Genomic DNA, 19170 nt, shown 5'->3' with positions numbered 1-19170 from the left:
TTTTCTAATTTTCAAGAATCCATACCTTTGTACCTAAGATGGTGGCATAAGTGGCAACTTGTAAACTTTTCACTGTACTCATGTGAGTACATGTGACAATAAAGCTAATTGAATTCACAGTGTAATTAGGAGCTAGAAGATAAAGTGAACAAGGAGGCACTGTAAAATGTCTCTGATTTGGATATTTTAGATACAAAAGCTACAGATGGTGCGTCAAAAAGCACCTGCATATTTTCACAGGCAACGAAAAATGTCCGAAATGCAATCACAGTTGTAATGAAGGAAACATGACAGCCAACTTGTGTACAGCTAGACTACACAAAACTGTAAGATAATGGTTTGTTGCTTTGTACTATTTTGCTTTAGTAATGTTCATTGAGGGATAATTATTGGTCAGGGTTCCTGGTGTTTTTTTTTTAACTAATGACATGGCATCTTCACTTCCTCTTGAGAGGACAGAGTAGGGCCTCAATTTAACATCTTACCTGAAAGATGCGAGCCATGACAATACAGCACTCCTTTGGTATTGCACTGGAACATCAGCGTTGATTGCCTGATCAAAACCATGAAGTGGAACTTGGACTCATAACATCAGATGAGTTAAAATGACAACAATCGTTTGTGACTGATGTATGATGGATGAAATCCATGTGATGGAGAATGGGCCTGCATCTGGAAATGCCAATCCGCGTAGATAAATCTGATGCTACAGAATTAAAGGTGTAGGGCTAACACCAGGCATGTACATTCTAGTCTTGAAATTGCAATCTGTTAAACAGTTTTGCTCAGAAAATGTACAAAATGTAGCACTTCATAAAAGACATTGGGTAGGCTCAGGCAGCTAGATGTTTGTGTCTCAGTTGAGTCACTTCCATTGGCCACACACCAACCATTGTGATTCCCAGGCCTGCAAAGAGGCTTTATTCAAAATAGAGGAATATACATTGAAGCTGATCCTTCTAGTTTGTATTAAAGAGTTTAAGTGAATGCATTTACTCACTGTTTCTCTGGGAAGTCAAGCATATTTCGCCTTGGATATGCAGCTGCCCCCATAGCCTGAAATTTCAGGGTGAATCCACTCACCAAATGATGGGGAGACCTTGACTTCATTTTATGCTGGCTGCATGCAAACTGCTCAGATCGTGGTCTTCATCCTCATCAGAAGGCTTTGTTGGTCAGATGGCTATCATCTTTCCAGTCCCACTGGTGCCATTGGGAATAGTGGTCACTGCCAGGACTGCAACCAGTTCCCCACAAAGAATACCACAACAGGCTGGGCATTGAGATTAGTGGGTCAGTTTTGTCAGTGGCTGTCTGAGAGGTCCTGGCAAGAGGGGGACAGAGCCATGATCACTTCGTTGGGGGATTAGGGTAGGGGGCGTGGTAATAATCTAGTGGTAATAATCATTTTACTCACCATTGGGAGTGACCTCCATTAGACACAGCATGCTCAAACAAGAGGAATCTCTGTTATAACTCACTGCCAAGTCACCAGCTCATCACATGGCTCTGGTAGCAGGAAAAGGTCATTAAGTAGCAAACGATTGGTCTCAACTTCCATGGGTAAAATTCTAGTGAATGTGGACCGGCAATGTGTATGATATTTGGCTTGCCATTGCATTTTTCACCCTGAACCCTGCCTGTCAGCCCTCTTCTGAGGCAGGAGGAGAACATAAAATTCTGGCCCCAACACGCACCTCACTGCAAATCAAATTCAACTTTGATTTTAGGGAAAATCTTTTGGTTTATTTCCAGATGAGTGACTGAGAGAACAGTAGTAACAGGTATTGCTAGACAAGTCAGAGTCTGATTGGAAATCAAAGTCAGGGTAATTACAGACCCCAAAATTTTGCACAGCAATTTATGTAAGACATGATATTGTGCATTGAATTCCTTCCTTTTGGAAGGTGACTGAATGCCTTGTCCTTTTCACGCCACTGATCCTGGAATGGGACACTAAAAGTCTTAATGTGCCAGAGTCAAGGCTCAACAATCTAACTATGAAGGTTCAGCAATGGGAAAGCAATGGAGTAGTAATTTCATGAGGCTCCTAGTCCAGAGTCTCAGGACCTTTACGAATTAGGTTCAATCCCATTACAGCAGCTAGTGACATTCAAATTCAGTACATAAAAAGATATTTGAAGTTAATGGTGATCATGGAACCAGAATTGATTATCATATCTGGTTCACTAACTTCCGTTTCAAGAAGGAAATCTAGGATTCTTGTAAGGTTTGGTCTACATGTGTCATCAGCCCCACAATGTGGCCCCAATGTGACATTGGGGATTTAGAGATGGGCAATAAATGCTGGGCCAGCCAGTGACGTCCAAATCCAGTCCATTCTGCCTTGGCTATGTTGACAATAGTATTTTCTGCTTCTGCTCTTGGGCGGAAGATGAATCAGACTCCTCCTTCTAGCTGTTATCCTCTGGTCCCAGCTGAAACATCGGCATGGGACAATTTTGAACTCCAAAAAGCCAGTTGATGAAGGATAGAACTCAAACCATTATTTCTATATTTATATAAACATTCATTTCTAGAGATATACAGTACAAGCATCCACCTCCTAACTCGACAACTGCAGTTTCAAACAAAAGCCAAAAGTGCTGAAGAAACTCAGCAGGTCTGGCAGCATGTGGCTAGTGAGGGAGAGAAGAAAAGCTTTGAGTCTAATTAGACTCTATTTTGGAACTGAAGAAAAGAGTTGAAAAGTGTTGCATTTAACATTGTTGGTAAAGTTGGGGAAGAGCAAATGGAACAGAAGGGGAAGAGCAAATGGAACACAAGTGGAAGTGATGGGAAGGAGAGGGTAAGAAAGATCATAGGTGTCACAGAACAAAAGGCAGAGAGAGTGTAATTATTGCAAGTAAGAGAGTTAGGTCCAGGGTAACAATAGATGTTAATAGTGGGCGTTAATAGCAGAATATTGGTCACTTCTGTTGAAAGCAAAGTAACATCAGGCATTTGGCAGGTCATGTGAGGATTAGGGTAATAGGTGGAGAAATCAACAGAATTCATGCCCTGAAGTTGTTGAATGCAACGTTGAGTTCATAAGATTGTAAACTGCCTAAATGGAAAATGAAGTGCCATTCTTCTAGCTTGTGTTGGATTTCACTGGTACCCTGCAGCAGACTGAGGACAGAAACGTGAGCAAGATGACATATTGAAATGGCAAGCGACTGGAAAGTCAGTGTCGTGCTTATAGAGTGAGCAGAGGTATTCCACAAAGTAGGAACCGCATTTGTATTTGGTCTCCCTAGAGCAGAGGAGACTGCATTGTCAGCAGCACATACAATAGATTAGATTGAAAGTAGCATAAGTCACTACTTCACTGGGAAGAAATGATTGGGGTTTTAGACACTGAGAGATGAAGATGTAAAACAGCAAGTGTTACACCTTCTGCGGTTGTATAACAAGAAGTGGGGTGTGATGTTGGGTTTGATGGAAGCTTGCTCCAGAGTGTCATGAAGGGAACAGTCGCTTTGGATTGTTGACAGAGGAAGGCAATAGAATTTGTGTTTGGTGGTGCCATCATGTTGGAGGTGGTAGAAATGGAGAAGATGATCCTTTGTTCACAGAAGGTGGTGCAGTGCATAGTGAGGACAAGGGGAACCCTCTCATGCCCCTGGGGAGGGAGGGGAAAGGGTGACTGCAGATGTGCAAGGAATGGGTCACACATGGTTGAGGGGAATTCTCAGTTGAAGGAAAAGGAAGAAGGGTCTTGAAGCACCATTGTGGAAGCTAGCATCATCAGGACAGACAAGATGGGGATGGAAAAGCTGGGAGAATGGAATAGTCTTTACAGGAAGCAGACTGTGAGGAAGCATTACTTAGTCTGCAGTCTCTGATGACCTTGACCGTGAAGAATCAACACTCGGTTCTGTAGAACACAAAAGGAAAGGGGAGAAAGGATAAAACAGAGGAAATTTAATGATAAAGATTGATAGCAAACTTCATACATAATTGTGTACTGAAAGTGTTAAAATGCAACAAAAACAGAAATTACTGGGAAAGCTCATCAGGTCTGGCAGCATCCGTGGAGAGAAATCAGAGTTAATCTCTTGGGTCCGGTGACTCTTCAGAAGTAATTGTAGCTAGGAAAAGGGAGGGAGAGAGAGAGTAAATGATAGATCCCAGTGATTACATGGAAAGGTGCCGTCGGGAGGAAGAGAAGGGAAGAATCAGAGATGGACCAGGTGAAGGAAAGAGTGAGCTGGAAATTGGAAGCAAAATTGATAAACCTTGCTAATTCTGAACAAGAGAGAGAAGCAGCACCAATGATATCATTGATATTCCAGAGAGAAGTTTTGGGTGGGGGCCGGAGTAGGATAGGAACAAAGAATATTCCACATACTCCACAAAGAGATAAGCATGACTGGGGTCCATGCAGATACCCATAGCCAACTCTTTGACTTGAATGAAGTGAGAGGAGTCAAAAGAGAAATTGTTCAGAGCGAGGATGAGCTTGGCCAGGTGGAGGAGGGTGGTGATGGATGAAGACGGTTTAAGCCCTTCTCTAGGAAGAAGCGGAAAGTCCTGAGAGCATCCTGATTGGCGACAGATTGTAATGGGATTGCATGTCTGTGGTAAAGTGGAGATGGCTGGAACATACGAACTGATAGTTCTGAAACTGACGTAAGACATCAGGTGTATGTAGGGAGGGACTGGACAAGGGAAGAATAAAATTGAGTCAAGGCAAGAAGAGATAAGATCAGTTGGGCAGGTACAGGCAGAAGCAATGGATCTGCCTGGCAGTCCTGTTTGTGGATTTTGGGAAAGAGGTAGAACCTAGCTGTGCTGGGTTTGGGGACTGTGAGCTTGGAGGCAGTTGGGGGGCAGATCACCAGATCAAATAAGGTTAGTGACTGTTGTGGACATAGTAGCCTGAAGTTCCATGTTGGGTTCATGGTCCGGGGAGATAGGAGAAAGTATCTGAGAGCTGGCTCCCAGCCTCTGCAAGGTAAAGGGCAATCCACCAGACGATGACAGCACCACCCTTATCAGCAGGCTTAATTGCAAAGTCAGGGACCATGGAGAACAGTCAGTTCAGAGGGAGACAGGTTGGAATAGGTAAAGTGGGAGGGCAGAGAAATTGGGGCGACAAATGTCACCAACAGTTCTGCGTAGGTTGTGTCTGTAAAAGGCCAGTGGGAGGGGTCCTGGTGGAGGCAGAGTATTGGAGGTGGGTTAAGGGATTTGTGGTACAGGGAGAGAAATCTTTTCCAAGCAAATGGACATGGAGGTGGAGGTGATGGAAGAAATGTTCAATGTCATGTCGTGCCCAAAATTCATTAAGGTGGGGTTGCAGAGGGGTAAAGCTGAGACCTTTGCTGAGTACAGACACTCTCTTTTTCTTCCCTCCCACAACAGAGATAGGGTCCTCCTGGTCTTCACCTACCAGCCCACCAGCATCCGCATCAAAGGATCATTAATCGCCATCTCCACCATGTCCAACAGAATGCCACTGTCAGACACATTTCCCCTCCCCTCCTTTGTCAGCCTTCTGCAAGGACCGTTCCCTCTGTGACACCCCAGTTCACTCCTTCTTCACTCCCAACACCCCCCTCACAGCCCCACTGCACCTTCCCCTGCAACTGCAGAAGGTGTAACACCTGCCCATTTACTTCCTCCTTCTTCAGTCTCTAAGGGCCCAAACACACTTTACCTCCACTTCTCACAATCCAGTCTACTGCATTCGCTGCTCACAGTGTGCTCTGCTCTACATTCAGGAGATGAACTGTAGACTGGGCGACTGCTTTGCACAACACCTACATTCTGTCCGCAAAAAAAGACTGAGCCTCCAGTTGCCAGCCACTTCAACATACCATCACGTTCCTTGGCTAACATCTCTGTCTGTAGCTTGCTGCAGTGTGTCGGTAAAGCCCAGTGCATGCTGGAAGAACAGCAACTCATTTTCCACTTGGGAACCCTGCAGCTTTCTGGACTTAACATTGAGCTCAACAATTTTAGGGCTTAAGCATCTTTTCCTCACGCTCCACCCCACTCCACACACCAGGCTTGTCATCACATGAACTGCTAGCACACACTACCCATTGGCAGCTACTAATAGTCACCATTAGCATCTATTCATTCCCCCAGACCTTAAACCACTCCTTTGTCTGTCCAGTTGTTTTGTTCTCACTTTGATCTCTATCTCCACCTATCGTTTAATCCTCCCACCCTATCTCCTGTCCAAAAACCATCCTTTTCCTGTGGCAATCAGTTCTGAATGAGGGTCACTGGACCCAAAATATTAACTCTGATTTCTCCGCACAGGTGCTGACAGACCTGCTGAGTTTTTCCAGTAATTTCTGTTTTGGTTTCAGATTTCCATGATCCTCAGTTCATTTGGTTTTTTTTTGACTAGTTTTAAAGTACATATTATCTTCCTCTGGCTGAGTCAGGAAACACTCTTCTCCCATTCGTTATTACTTGTGTGAAATCTAATTTGTTGCTGGTTCATGTACCAAGTATTTTCTGCTGCGGGGTGACATTCCCACTGTTCAGCTGATGTCAGGTTTCGGAGTTTTGTACTTGTGTTGACGAGTGGGCTGTCTGTTGCCTCTGCCCCTGATCTTTGAGGGCTTCTGAGAAATAATTTCTTTTTTGTTTGAAGTGACTGTCTCAATCTCCGGCTAAGTGAAATCAGCAACGATGGAAAAGCTCCTTGGGGAGGACAAGAGTTGAAAAGATGTAGGTTCAAAAGGAAGCATGCAGGATCTGAGAGGAAAAGCCAAGCCCTAAATGTACTGATGCTTCTGATGCTCTCATTTTTCTAATATTTTTATTGTTGTCAGAAGTAGTTGAGGCCACACAGCACTTGACTCCAAATTGTGAGAGTGAGGCGATCAAAATTCTGGATGGTTTATCTTTTGACCCTATTTCTGTGTTGTCCTCATACATGTTTATAGACTTGAGACAGGGATAGAATGCTGTGAAGACAGCAAATTGCCTGACCCTTCACTTAAACTTCATTGCATAAAAACCTACCCACGATGAAAGGAAAATTTCACTATTCACTGGGTGTGACAGCATCAGAAATGTGTTCAATCATTTTTCCTCTGTGCAAATCTGCTCAAAACGTCATGACAACTGGAGGAAACTTCAATAAATATGTAGTAACACACTGCAATCACTGACATTAGGGATTAGGATGGAATTTGGAATTAGGTTTTATTGTCATGTGTACTGAAATACAGGAGTACAGTGGAAAATGAACAAGTCGCCTCTCCCAGCACCATATTAGGTACAAGGTACCTAGGTAGAAAATCTTGGGTACAAGTACAAAAATAAAGAAATAATTTAAAAGTACAACATTACTATTTTGTGCTGACAAGAATTGTAAATAAAGAAATGAAGTTAAGTTCAAATTTATAGACCTTCTTTAGTCTTAGGCCTGCAGTTACTCCAATCGCTTTCCCCATGAGGGCTTGATCTCTCTCCCGCATCGACTGCCAGCCAGGCTCACCAGCCGCACACCCCCCGGCCCTGCAGACTATTAGAGACCGCTCCAGGCCCCCACCTGCTTCCGTGCTCCATACCTTGAAGAAGCTGTGATGCTGCCAACCACCAGAGTTCTGCCTGGGCACAGCAGCTGCCTCGTGACCAAACGCCAAAGCCCCCAGCTGTTGCTGTAATCACAGGTTGCCTCCACAATTAAACTCCCACCAGAAGATGAGTAGAGAAAAGAAAAACTAAAAGAAAAGGAAAGTGAGAAAAGAACAAAGAACAGCCGTCAGATGCAATGAGCTCAGGCTCAGGAGCTCTCCTCTGCTGCCATCTTAAAATTCTAACCCCTCTTCCCAAATCTGTGATTAGAATGGCCAACGTTTCCTTGAAAATTTAATGAATGCATTGTGTAAGCCTTTTGCATTTTTGCACAACTGTGCATATACCTATCAAAAGCTGGTTTCGTATTGCATTTTGCCAGCTGTGCGATCATACATCCATATGGTTTAGCAGGAGCATTAGCAGTAGGTCAGAAGGTAAGACTGGTAGCAGTGAAGTGGGTTATACGGGAATAAGCTGGTTTATCAATATCCCTCCCTCATCATAACTTCCTAGTCAGTACTACTCTGCTTCTACTATTTTATATTCCCTATGCGACAATGCCAGAGTTGCTTGCATTGTTATCGCTCAGTTAGAGGTGTGTGGGGAGAAGACCTCACAGCTGTTTGAGGTCCAGATAAAATTAATATGTTTATTAAAAGAGGAAACAGATCTATTTTGGTGCAATTAGCGTTTTGAGAAACATTTTGGAATCGATGTTTACAGGTGTACTGAATTTCTGTGCTCCTCATGAGATGTAAAACAACTAATTCTAGTTTTTACTCTTAATTTTAGTTTTCCATGGTATTGTTTCAATTTCTACTGGAGCATTAATCCAGGGATGAAAAGAGCTAGTCACAGAGTCATAGAGTCGTACAGCATGGAAACAGACCCTTCAGTCCAACTTGTCCATGCTGACCAAGTTTCCTAAACTAAACTACCACCACTTGCCTGCGTTTGGCCCATATTCCTCTAAACCTTTCCTATTCATGTGCCCATCCAAATGTCTTTTAAATGTTCTAACTGCACCTGTATCTACCATTCCTCAGGTAGTACATTGCACATACAAACCACCCTCTGTGTGAAAAAGTTGCCCCTCAGGTCCCTTTTAAATCTTTGTCCTCTCACCTTAAAAATATGCCCCCGGTTTTGAACTCCTCCAACCTGAGGAAAAAACCTTTCAGTTCACCGAGTTGCTGGAAGTTTTCTAAACGTACAATTTGAATTGAAATTGTCAACACTCTGTCGCCTAAAATACTTCAAATGCTTTTCTGATGAAGGGTCTAGGCCCGAAACATCAGCCTTTCTGTTCCTATGATGCTGCTTGGCCTGCTGTGTTCATCCAGCCCTGCACCTTGTTGTCTCAAATGCTCCAAGTCTTACTTTTCTCACTTTGCCATTGCAGAATTCATATTTTTTCAAGATAATTGTTATTGGAAAGGGGAGATATCTATCACACAGGACCACTGACACTTGTGCGTTTTTTATTTGCTCTTGAGATGGGAGCTTTGCTGGCTAGGTCAGCATTTACTCCTCATTTCTAATTGCACTCTAGGTGGTGATGGTGGGATACTTTCCAGAGCTGCTGCATTCCAGCTTTTTTAGGGACACCCTTGTGCTGTTATGGAGGGAAGTTCCAAGGTTTTGACCCAGCAACAGTAAAGGAACAGTGGTATAGGGTGATTCCAAGTCAGGATGGTGCTGGGCTTCGAGGGAAACCGGTAAGTGGTGATGTTCTCATGTATCTGATGCCCTTGTTCTTCTGGAAAGTTGAGATTGTAGATTTGGAAGATTGTGTGTAAAGGCCTTTGTTTGATTTACTGCAGTGCACCCTGTGGCTGCCATTGTGTGCCGATGGTGGATGGAGTGAATGCTTAAAGTGATGGGTGACATGCCTTATGTGCAAGCTGCCTTATTCTGAATGGATTCAAGCTCCTTGAGTGCTATTACCACTGCAGTCATGCAGGCAAGTAGGAAGTATTTCATCATCTTTCTCACATGTACCTTTTGAGCTCATGGACAAGCTTTGGAGAGTCAGAAGGTGAGTTATTCACTGTAGAATTCCCACCTTCCATTGTTTCATTGTCCACTGTGTCTATATGGCTGATCCAGTGAAGATTCTGTTCAATGGTAACTCTGAGAATGATGTGTTAATAGTAAAGAATTCAATGATGCTAATCCAATTGAATATTAAAGAGGGGTGGCTACATTTTCTCTTGTTGGAGATGCTCTTTGCTTGCCACTAGTGTGTCCCAAATTTTATTTGCCATTAATCATCCTAAGCTTAGGATTTCCAACCCTTCTGAAGGGAGTCGGAAGGGTGAGAGGCTGGACAGTATGGGAGAGGTTTGGAGTGGGTATTTTTGGTTGCAATTAGAGCTGCATGAGTAAAAGCACAGACCAAACATTTATACTAATGCATACCAACAATTTACTAGAGTTAGGCAGGGACATTCGTGGCCCCCTCAACTTCTTTCCTTTGTCACACAGCCATGAGGTCCCCAAAAGCACTGGTGCAATGTAGAACACACTTCGAACATTATTCTTATCTTGTGCACCTGGCAATATATCAGTAAGTAAGAATACTGAATTCTGTTTCTCCTGTGTATAACAGGTACTGCACCTTGTCTATTGTGCACACTAGAAACTATCTGCAGCGCAGAATAAACTAAGTGCTGTTTCCCATGTATTACCTCAAGCATAAAACATATGAGGGTATTGTATCTTTATTTCATGCAAATGTAAGCTTTCTCTTGGACAGTTGTTATAGTCTTCCCAAACTGCGGGGCTGCTCTCTCTCATTCGAGGCAGAGAGAGAGAGAGAGAGAGACGACCGGTTGTGGTTTAATATGAGGGACACCACACCTCAGACAAGGGGATAGTTTGAGAAAGGTACTCCTCCACGGTAACCTCAGCTGGTGTGGGATTAAACCCAGTCTGCTGGTATCACAAGCCGGCTGTCCAGCCAACTAAGCTACCCAATCCCCAGCTTTAATATACACAAAGTGCTGTATTCTTGCACTGTTTGCACCAGGTGCAACATTTTCTGTGTAAGATGCACTTGCTGGGATTATTTTCATTGGGACAATGTTCCATCATCCCTCCTCTTCTCCCTTCCTTGTAGCCTTCTGCTTTCACTCCCACAAAGGTTCCATTATCCCTGTGAACTTCCGCTCAATATAAAAGATTCATTTCAATCTTAACCACCGATATGCCGTATTACCGGTGATCAATTAGTTACACAGAGCAGAAACTTATAGGGGCCTGAACAATTTAGGTTTTGGTGAGAAATGGGCAGAACCACATAAGAAGTGCAAGAAGGTCTATTTCAACACTGGGGACAATTTGCCACATCTTTTAAGCACATTCTGAGCGTGAAGGTGAGATTTGAGCTAGGAAGCAGTGAGGTGCCTATTAAGGGGGATTATTGCTTGTTAATGACCTCATTAACTACAGATCTCACCTCATTAATATGCAGCCTTCCATCCTACCACACACTGCAAGCTACCGAGACACCAACCATTTTTGACATGGGAGTCTGACTTCAGCTCACTGCTGGCTGTAAAGAGACTCTTTATTGTTCTTACAGCATGATCCATGGGCACCAGCCACATATACCCCTATTCATGGACATTATCGTCTGCATATTGTGAACCCATCAGGATCAATTCACACTCAGGATGCTTAGGAAGCACAGGCCTGCATCACAGGGTACATTGGCAACTAGCACTGACAGGGTTCTACAAGGACACCCTGAACACAAGGGGGACAAGCATCCAGCTCCCAGATTGGACTATCTAGAGCTTATTCGCTGAGTGCCAAACTGGATGCTTCCTGCATTCCTACCTTGCCTTACCATGTCATGCCATGCCTGTTAGTGCGTTGGCACTTCAGCCAGAACTTAAAGCCCACCAGTACTGCCATATCGATGTGCTCTTTTGGCAGACATACAGACAGGTAGTGTGTCAGTAAGGATCTGTCTGGTGGTTGGCAAGATGGATACCTTGCTATGCGATGCACCGGAACATCAATCTAACATCTACAGCATGTGCCAGCTGCCAGCGTGGCAAACACACTGTACATTTATTCAGTCAAATGGCCATGTCGGAAAGTGAGTGAGGGCTAGTCTTCATTCCAGTCAAGTTGGGGGGGGGTGGTTGTGGGCGCATTGTTGGTTAGCTTTGGTTGGTTAGATGCTAACTGCATCTGAGAAACAAAGCCCAAGATGAACAGTCAGCCTTAATTTGATGGGTGAAAATGCAAGATCCACGTCTGTCAGAGGCTAGGACACTGAAAGAAGAAATGCATGAAACAGCTATTTGCAAACTCCAACCACTTTTATTTTGCAATAATTTCACTGCCCATTTGCAATGTACACAGTGCAAATATGCTTCGGGTTCAAATACTTGCTAAAGGTATTTTGCACCATGTCATTGTTGCTTGCAACTTGAATATTGGCATCTTAATAATGCAGAATTTAATGGCAATGATTTAAAAATTGCTGGCCAAAAGTGTCCCACCATTTGTGAAACTTACAGGGATGTTGTTGGAAGAAGAGACATCACCTGATCATATACCAATTAAGTATGATGATGGATTCTGCTGAATTCAATGAAAATGCGGATGATGGATGCGAGACTGGAATGTCAAGGGGTTTGGAGCAACTAGCACTTCTCTTTGGATATCATGTGCTGATCATTCAGCTCTGTGCGGCACCTTCACCAAGTTGGTACACGTGCTGCTACTAGGGCCGTGGTGAAATAGATGATAGGGCTCCTGAAGATGTGATTCTGTTGTTTGGACCAGTCTGAGAGGCCCTCCAGTACAGTCCAGCTAGAGTACGCAACACCATCATAATATGCCATACTCTGCATAATTGGTGCAGGCAATGATAGATGCTGAGGAACTGGGAGAACCTCAAAGGAGGAGAAAATGCCTTTAGGGAGGAGGAATCCTCCTTAACAGAGCTCAGATGCTTTGGGCACTGCAGACAGAGAGGACCTGATTGACACTCAATTCCAGTAGATGTGAGCTGGGTACAACAGACCATTTTTGCATATAAAGTAGTCATGTAGTCATAGAGTCATGCAGCACAGAAACAGACCCTTCAGTCCAACCAGCCCATGCCGAACATAATCCCAAACTAAACTAGTCCCACCTGCTTGCTCTTGGCCCATGTCCTTCCAAACCTTTCCTTTTCATGTACTTATCTAAGTGTCTTTTAAGCATTATAAGTCATTGGTCATCAGGCCAGCATTTGGTTTGCACTTTGGAAGTGAGCTGCAGCCTGTATTGGTTTTGTTTGTGTTCACTTTAGCTGGCTGTACATAAAAGTTCATGTTTAGATTTGTCCAATTGATTGCCTGTATGTGATGTTCCTCAACTGGACAATGTTAAGGTGCTGGTGCCCTGTGTGCAGATAGGGCTAAGTAGCAGTGACTATTAGGAGGTGTTCAGACAGGATGGAACTAAGGACAGGTAAACTGCATGGTGCATGGAATGAGCTGCCAAAGGAAGTGATGGAAGCTGATATGATTACAACATTTAAAAGCCATCTGGATGGATATGTGAATAGGAAGGGTTTAGAAGGACATGGGCCAAGTGCTGGCAAATGGGACTAGATTTATATAGGATATCTGGTCAGCATGGACGAGTTGAACTGAAGGGTCTGTTTCCTTGCTGTATATCTCTATAACTCTATGGTGGTTAGACACTAACTTGGATGAGAGAATAGGGTTGTATGTGCAAAGCTGTTTCAGCCATGTGCTGTGGGCAACGTGGCATCGTGTCCACTGTGCCATACATTGCTGGTACGAGGAAATGCAAGATTGCTAATGCTCGTCAGGGTGCACAGTGGCCTTTTAAAGACCAGTGCAAAGGATGCCAGACTTTCGATAGATGTTCAGGTTATGGTGAGTTGTTCTGGGTACTGCATGTGGTAAGAAGGGGATAAAATTGGGTGAGACAGGTACCATTAACATGGTGTAGGTAGTTAATGAGACAAGTTTGGTAACGTATGCCGAAAGAACTCACTAGGTCTTGCAGTAGGAAATCCTCCTAGACACTCCATGAAACTGACACAGCCAGCAAGATGTAAGATTCAGTTCAAAATATGCATACATAATGATACACAGTTGTGACAATGACACCACCTGGAAACTGGAGGAGCAGCTGCCTTGGGAGCCTACAGCCAATGGCCTAAATGTGGATTTTACCAGTTTCAAAATGTCCTAAGCGTGGCCTCATCCCATGACCAACCCTCCCTCTCACCCCCGCCTCCTTGACCTGACACGACCTGTCTGTCTTCTCTCCCACCTATCCGCCACTCCCACCTCACTGACCAATCCTGACCACTGCCTACCTGCACTCGCCTATCACCATCCCAACTACCTTCTCCAGCCCCACCCCACCTCCCTCTCTTTATTTCTGAGCTCCCTTCCCCCTCCCCCATTTCTGAAGAAGGGTCCCGACCTGAAATGTCAGCTTTCCTGCTCCTCTGATGCTGCCTGGCCTACTGTGTTCCTCCAGCTCTATGCTGTGTTATCTCTGACTTCAGCGTCGGCGGTTCTTACGATCTCTGTAACAACGACAAGTTGTTCTTATATAAGATGATGGAAGAGAAAGCAATGGAGAGGGTATTATGGGGGCTTGCAGTAGAAGTTGTTCCTTTCGGTTGGCCTGCCTTTTTAAGGCCATTGCAGAAGGTCTTCACTGTGGGAATCAGGCTAATTGTATCTCTGCATGTGACATGCCATTTTTAATATTAATAGGAAATCTCCTGTGGAGTTGGTGCAGTCTCCTGTCTCTGTTTTAAAAAGAAACAAAAATGCTCCCAAGAGCATTTATACCATGTCATGAGCAAGGTTTTTTTTGCTGTAAAGAATAGGTTTGCATTACCTTAAGGCTACAAAGATAGGATAGATCTCCAGTTTTGACTCATTGATCAGGTTGGTTACAATCAAAAATGACTTTCTTCATCTTTTTTCTGACTGTTTTAAAAAAAAACAGCTTATATTTATGCAATGTCTTTGCCAGCATGAAAGCTCCCAAAATGCTCCTCAGGACCATTATAAAACAAAGTAAGAGATTTGGCCATACTGTCAAACTAATCCCTTATTTCAATTCATAACATTCATAGTTATCTATTCTAATATGGTTATTTCTTACAAACATATGAACCCATAAGCAAGCGTGGGCCATTCAACTCTTCAGCTTTCTCTACCATTCAATAAGAACATGGCTAATCCAACTATAACCTCAAATCTCTTACTGAGCCACAACTGAGATATTTGGTCAGATGACCAAAAGCATGGTTCACTAGATTTCAAGAAGAGTCTTAAAGGAGAAAAGTGAGATAAAGTGGTATCAGCAGGAAATTCCAAAGATTGAAGAGATATCTTGGAGAGTGTTGAGTTTGAAGGAGATTGCAGACAGAGGGAGAGCCAAGGTCATACAGAAATGTTCCTCTTCCCATCAGTATTCACTTGCTTCCTTAGCTTGCAGTTACACTCAGAAAACAACTAGATCTGGAAGTGGAACAAATGTAAATGAGTGAAGATAACAGAGCAGGGGATAGTTTACTGTTTAAAAATCAGTGATTGTCCATTTAAAACAGAGGTGAGGCCAAAATAAAAACTCTCAGATGTTTCTGAGTCTTTCAAACTCTTTTCTGAAAACAGGTGTCGGAAGCAGAATCTTTGAATATATTTTAGCCAGATGAGCTAGATTATTATTCAGCAATGAGGTGGAAGATTAATAAGGATAGGCAAGAATGCAGATTTGAGGTTATAGTTGGATCAACCATGTTCTTATTGAATGGTAGAGAAAGCGGAGGGGTTGAATGACCCATGCTTGCTTATGGGTTCATATGTTTGTAAGAGATAGCCATATTAGAATAGATAACTGTGTGGGTTATGAATTGAAATAAGGGATTAATTTGTAAGTATGGCCAAATCGCAGAGAATTTTTGCATTAAGGCTCAAGCATAGACATATGGTGTGCAGGAGAAAGTAAAGAAGGAGATAAAAGCATAAAAGTTCTTAGGTGTTACTGGGTAGGAAATGAAGTGAGGGTCCACCCTGTAAAAGGCAAGGGCATGTGTAACTAGGAGTGAAAGAAATAGCGTGAGGGGAAGTGATGAGGGTAAATCAACATTAAAAGATGGGGTAATTGATAAGGGATGGGGTAAATAGAACTGTTAAACTTGGAAAAGAAAACCAGAGCAAGTCGGGTAAGAAAAGTAAGACCCCAGAAGTCTCTGCAGCTGATAGCTAGTCTGTATAAAGTGAGTAAGATATGCTTTTGTAATCTAATCAGCCTGGTATCTTGAGAGATTAAAATTCTCACAAGAGCCAGTAGAAAATGGTGATACCTGACGAGCAGTGTGATGTCCCAGCACAGTTACATTTGAAAGTGAGGAGACTGAAAAAAAACAGTCAGAATGTAAACAGTGTCTGTAGCTTAGTCTCATTAAGCTAATTCACGAATAAATTATCATATTCAACAGCCTCATTTTTACTCTCAGTTAACAGGTTTTCGAAGAGACTGGCAATTACAGGAATTTGTGCGTTGACACTCGATTGTTAGCACATGTAAGTGAAAGGAAGCAGGTGGAGGCAGTGCGTATATGAATGGATAACATATACTGGTCAGTGGGCAACGGCTAGGTGTACGTAATGGTGGCTTTGTTCAGCTTTGTAGTTCCAGAAGCTCCCTCATTCTCAAAAAGAAAGACGACCTTTAATGCAACTTAAATGCAACCTCTGACATAACCTAGTACAGGGCAACAAAACTTCATTCACTTTTACCTTACCGCCTCTTTGTAATTTCTTGCAGTCATTGTGCTACCTAGGGCAATTTACTGGGGTGCGGGTCGCACTGCTGAAGGAGGCATCCAAAATGGAATGCAGGAAGTGCTCTAGCCGCAGGCATGGGAGGGACGCATCATTAAGCTGGAAACTTCTGCCAAAACAATTTACTAATTAATTTCCACTTGATCGACAATTCCTTGTTTGCCCAGGCAGATCCTCTGGATACCAGCGAGCAAGCATCAGCTCCATAAATAGCTGTAGGCAGTTGTTTGAATGAGAGGCAGGGGATATATGTAACTGCATCTGAGGGCCCATTCAGATTGTGAAGGTGATGATTGCTTGCTAAAATATTTCCTTCACACAAACCCCTGTTTGATCGTTTTATTTTATGTTCTTGGTACAGTTTTAATGGTGAGTTCTGAAGTATCTTTTACACCAACCCCTTCCACAAAATGCTGTTTGTAGCTGTATTCCTGTCATACTTCAGAGTTGGTCATTTATGTATGTTTTTTATGATTAACACAAAGACAGAAGGGTAGAGAAAGGAATTGGAACGTCTCCTGTTTGCTGCTCACGATCACCTCCACCTGACTCAAGTTACACCTTTCTATTGGTGTACTCCCATAATATATTTATATCTGTAACCAAACTATCTTCCCCCACCTTCATTCAATACTGGTTATCTACTGATCTTGCCTATGTTACCAGTATACCTTAACTGAGTTGTACATCAATCTGTTTAATTTACCTATTCAAAGGTATTGACTTATCTGACCTACCTACCTCATGCATTATCTTTCTGTCAATTCTACCATCAAACTAATTTTTTTTAAAACTTTTATCTAAATTATCACTCAATCTCTATATGTCCTAAATCATTACTCAGACTTATCTCTCATGCTATTTTGCTTAAGTTATTTATCTCATCTAAATTATCGGTCTAAATGACATTAAATGTCAATCTTATCTGGATCACTGATAGATTATCAGGAAGATGGGCTGATATTAGCTGAACTAGTTATCAGTATCCTGGAAAGAGGAGTCAAAAATAGTGGATTGATAATTTAAAATATCAGATATAAGGGCAGACTGATAACCTGGATGTGTCTTATCTAAGTTATTCACCTGTCTGTCCATATTTTGCCTCATCCTCCTGCTGTTAATCTAGGGTGCAATCTGTCTGAATGACAGTTTGTCTATGTATTTATTAGCTGACTGATTTCCTGTTTATGCGGAGGTATATTTGAATGTATTTTGCCGCCTGTCCATCATCTTTCTGCATCTCTATTAATTCATGTTTCATCCATCTATTCAGCAGGAGGCACTGCTCTATAAACAAACACGAAGGGAGTGCTGACAGTGGAAATAAATATTAGGGAGCAACTGATTAGCATTTGATCTCAGCTGGGCTCTGCAAGTGGAGCTGTGCAATGCCTGGCTGTCTTTAACACTGAATAATTTGATTAGATCACAGGCTTGCCTGCTGCTCATGCAGAGATAACCCGAGCAGTGTTACCGAGGCTCTTTCAGATGCTAAAATATATCACTTAATCAACTCCACCATTTCAATTTAGCACAGTTGTTGCATTGCATGGATGATAAGGTTTTAAGGACCCCACAGATTGCCAACCTCTCAGCAAAGGTCCATTCTCCATGGCGTAAGCTTTGCCTCCCAGTTTGAGCCAAAACCTGATGCACCAGTGCCAATGATTGCCAGTAAGTGATCCGAGAATATCTCAGCACTGTGACACCTCCTCCCCACCCCCCACCCCATTCCCATCACTGGGAATGTTCCTATTAGATTAATCCAGTTTAATCTGCTTCACAATAAGAGTCCTCCAAAGGGCATCACACTTATTAAATGGCAATGCAAACAACTTGGTTCAGAGAGTAAGAAAGAGAATTGGGCTCTTGCATTCTAGGGCATGTACTGGCGATGTCGTTTTTGTCTCTAAACAGCCATTTAACAAATGAAAGCAAAGGCAACAACAAATGCCAGAGGATGCCAGTTTCTATGGCCATTCATCAGCTCAAATCTTCCTGGGCTGTATCTTCCGATACTTTTATGAAGGAGCTGGGACACTTGTGCCACATAGAAATGCAGGGACCAATCTTCTTCTGCTGGCGCAAAGTATTTTCGAAGGTTTGAAAATTGGTTCAAATGCAGCCTGAGCCAGCAATGCACAAACAATGCTCACATTTCTGGGGCCTGCCTACTTGCATAAGGATTCAGGTACAGATTTGAGTCTGGATGGGATGCTATGCGGAGGGTCAGTGCAGACTAACTGGGAAAATGGCCTCTGTCTGCACTATCAGGATTCTGTGATTGGCCATGATCATATTGAATGGCAGACCAGGCTCAATGGGTTGAATGGCCTACTCCTGCTGTTAGTTTCTATATTTCTACACCTCCATACCATTCCCTCCATGCCCACTGTCAGTCAATGCATGCCTTCACCATCCCCCATTAACCTTCATACCAACTCAATACCAGCTCATGTCTCTACCCAATGCCAAATAGCCTTGATATCTTTTATACCATTTGCATGTCATCCCACCCAGTATCTGCCATGAGTAGACATCAAGTACCACGTAGTGTTGACAAAAATTCAATGTCTAACAATCTAATACATCTTTCACTCTGAGACGCTCAGTTGTGAAAAAAAATTCCATGTTTCATAAAGTCGATTCAGAACTCTAATGATTGACCTCAAATTTAAAAGAAACCTTCTTTTCAGAACCCTTACCAATTACAGCTCATTTTTTAAAGGCATCTTTAAACTGCCATTCAAACCATTCCTTCTGTATCACC

This window comes from Rhincodon typus, chromosome 24, assembly GCF_021869965.1.
Source record: "Rhincodon typus isolate 14 chromosome 24, sRhiTyp1.1, whole genome shotgun sequence".
Classification (NCBI taxonomy): Eukaryota; Metazoa; Chordata; class Chondrichthyes; order Orectolobiformes; family Rhincodontidae; genus Rhincodon; species Rhincodon typus.
This window is presented reverse-complemented; position numbering follows the sequence as displayed.